Source organism: Sturnira hondurensis, unplaced genomic scaffold (genome assembly GCF_014824575.4).
Source record: "Sturnira hondurensis isolate 20B ecotype Veracruz unplaced genomic scaffold, ASM1482457v3 Scaffold0001872, whole genome shotgun sequence".
NCBI classification, from domain to species: Eukaryota; Metazoa; Chordata; class Mammalia; order Chiroptera; family Phyllostomidae; genus Sturnira; species Sturnira hondurensis.
Window position 1 is genome coordinate 2,837,531 of NW_028074503.1, and position 3,187 is coordinate 2,840,717.

Here is a 3,187-nt window from a genome sequence, read left to right on the forward strand (position 1 = left end):
CTATATGCCAAGCAATATCTTCAGCACTTGGCATTATAAAGTTTTCACAAAACACTCTAAGGTGCATATTTATCTCCATCTTACAGACAAGAAAACCTTAGATTAAAGAGGTCTGGAACTTGCTCAGGTTTTTATCCACAAATCAGAAGGCTTTTTAAAAGGGTTATTAGCACTTCCCAATATTATGAAAACATCCACTCCACTAAACTGTATAGTTTTTTAAGGCATGAACTATTATTTACTTCATCTTCATATCCCCTACAATACTTAGAACAATGTCTCATACATTGTTCTAATAAACTGACTTCTTAATAAAACTTTTCTGAACAAATGAAAGGCCTCACAGTTCTGGAATGGCTATATGTTTTCTCTTCTCTTCTCTTCTCTCTTTCTCTCTCTTTTTCTCTCTCTCACTCTTTGTTTCCATTATTTTAATAATGGGAAATAAGTCCTCAAAGTCATTCAAACTCATATATATATATATATATATACTCATTTACCAAGTTTACCAGGTCCCTTCTCCAAATCAAAAGGTACAAGTCTCTGGGGCCAAAAGCAACAGCTGCTTAATAGGTGAACTTCAATACCAAGCAACACGTTGGGACAAGTAATTAAGGATATATAATCCATTTGAAACTGCAGGGGAAATTTTAGGAAGTAGAATGTATTTATCAGAGTTGGAATTTGGCCAACATTCTAAGGAAAAACATCAATTACTCTTTGATTATATAAAGTAGCATATAAACACTGTTTAACTGAATTTCTGTCTAAGGTAACAACTTCAGAGACCCACAGAAGGGATACATCATCACTGGACAAATTCTTCCATTAGGAAGAGTTCTTTGTACTTTCATAGTAACCCCTTGTATCTAACAAAGAAAACCTCTTACCAAGTTTGTAGCAAAAGTGAATCTTAGTTAATGAAGTTGGAGAGAGTAAGAGGTCATTTCAGCAGTTCAATCTGTGTGCACATTAAATTCTTTTAGGTAGCTCTCTTCATAACTCCATAATCTCAGATACTGCAATGTGGGAGAGACCTCAAGAGAACTGATTTCATCAAAATCAGACAGCACCTCTCTGTCCAAGACAGTTTGGGTATGATCTTGCTTGATGTGTGAAAGTGAGGAAATAGGCTGGGTAACTTTCCAAGATCTCTAACCACCCTTGACTTGGGAATTCTATTAAAAGATCTAAACCAAAATATAAATAAATAAGAAGAGGGGATCAACAGATTTAAGAGACACACCAACTAAGTACATGTGGGCCTCGTTTGAAATCTAACTCAAAGCAATTGTATTTTAAATATGAACTAATTGGAGAAATTGAATACCGATTGAATATTTGATATATTAAGAAATTTCTATTACCTTTTAAGTATAAGAATGAAAAGTGTATTTTAGAGATGCATACCATAGTATTTGTAAGTGAAATGATATAATGTCTGAGACTGGTTTCAACACAATAGAGAAGTTGGTGAGGGTGTAGTTGAAACAAGATTGTCCACATGTTAATAATACCTGAAGCTCATTGATGGGTATGCATGAGGATTCATGATACTATTTTCCTTCACTTTTGCATGCTTGTAATTCTTCATAATAAACTTATTTAAAGCAAATTAATATGACTATTCACCATAGTTTGAACATAGATGGGATGAGCCATGACTCAAGTGACATTTCTAGTAACACAAAAATTTTCTTTTTTCAAAAAACAAAATCTATAAGAACATAAATCTTGAGATTTACATTGTATAGCCATAATCTTGAGATTTTGCTAATTCATAAAACTAAGTCAATTTTCTAAAACTCAAAATTGTTTTAAAACATAAACTCTTACAGTATTGTTTTTTAATTTTTTCCAATAAAACTTAAAAAATATATTCAAAAACAAGCAAATTGCATGATTTTTATGAACTCCAATGGAGCTGAACTCAATTTATTAATGTTTTATTAACCAGTAGGTGTTTTTTCAGCACTTTTGTTTTTACATGTTCAGTAAAATGATTCACTGTATGTTTGTAAAGATTCAAGTAAAATTTACTGGATCCTTACTTATTCTCTTTAATATGCCAAAAAATATTGTGATTGCCAGAAAAGTAGAAAATGGTATCTGCCTTTGAGAATGTACAGATTCATTTGAAAGATGAGATTTCCTATTTACATAGGAAATAGTTGTAGAATAATAAAAGTCTGAATGCTAAATAAATTAACTGTCATTGTTAATCAAACCTATAGTTTTTAAAATGATCTCTGAACCCAATCAGTAACTGTTCAGTCAGATTCCTACAGCTCTCTATTTACTTCATTCACAATTATATTTATTTTATTACTGCTTCAATTTTTTTTAAAGAGTCTCTCACTGTCGATGTGTGGGCAGACTATGAACTGACTCAACATGGTCACACTTTGATCTCCTCACCTTGAGTGTAGGCTTCTAGCCAATAGAATATGACAAAGATAATGAAATGTCCTATCACTCCTGTGATTACAGTTTGTTATATATCACTCTGTCTTGCTAGCAGATCTTAGAGGTTCTTTTTTGGCTTTGAGAATGAAACAGCTTCGTTGGGAAAGCCCACATGGCAGGAACCTGTGGGAAATGCCAGGGACCTGCATGCAGCTGCTAAGAGCTGAAGGTGGCCTCTGACAACAGCCTGCAAGAAGCCAGGGCCCTCAGTCCTACAGCCACAAAGAAATCCATCCAGCCTATGGCCTCTCAGCCTTTTAGCTCAGATCAAGTGTAGATCAAGATGTATCTGTTCTTTTCCGTTTAATATCTGATATGTCCGCCATCCATGGACAATATATTAAATGTATTTCTGGAGCAGGGGGATGAAATGGCTTGCTCCACCCACTCTGCACATTGACCTGGTATTCCAAGACTTCCAGGAAGGTGCACCCCCTTGGGGACACAACAGATCAAATGAAAGGTAGAATACTTTTTTGTTGTGGTTTCTTACCTTTCATAGCTGACGCCCCCTCAAAACATTCAGCAGGACCTTGACTAAGTAGCTCAGTTGGTTCAGGTATGGACCCGATAGCCAAGATTGAGGGTTCCATCCCCAGTCAGTGTATATACAAGAATCCACCAATGAAAGCGTAAACATTTGGAACTGCAAATTGATATTTCTCTCTCCATTTAGTCACTTAGTCTCTTTCTCTAAAATCAATTTAAAAATTAATCCAGC

At 34.7% G+C, this 3,187-nt stretch overlaps 1 non-coding gene across 1 annotated transcript; it reads left to right on the plus strand.

Moving 5' to 3' along the window:
- Positions 1-2,707: 2,707 nt before the first annotated feature.
- LOC118980552 (U2 spliceosomal RNA) lies at positions 2,708-2,903 on the plus strand. Its single transcript, XR_005065133.1, has one exon. It is a non-coding gene; the product is annotated as a U2 spliceosomal RNA (small nuclear RNA).
- Positions 2,904-3,187: the final 284 nt, after the last annotated feature.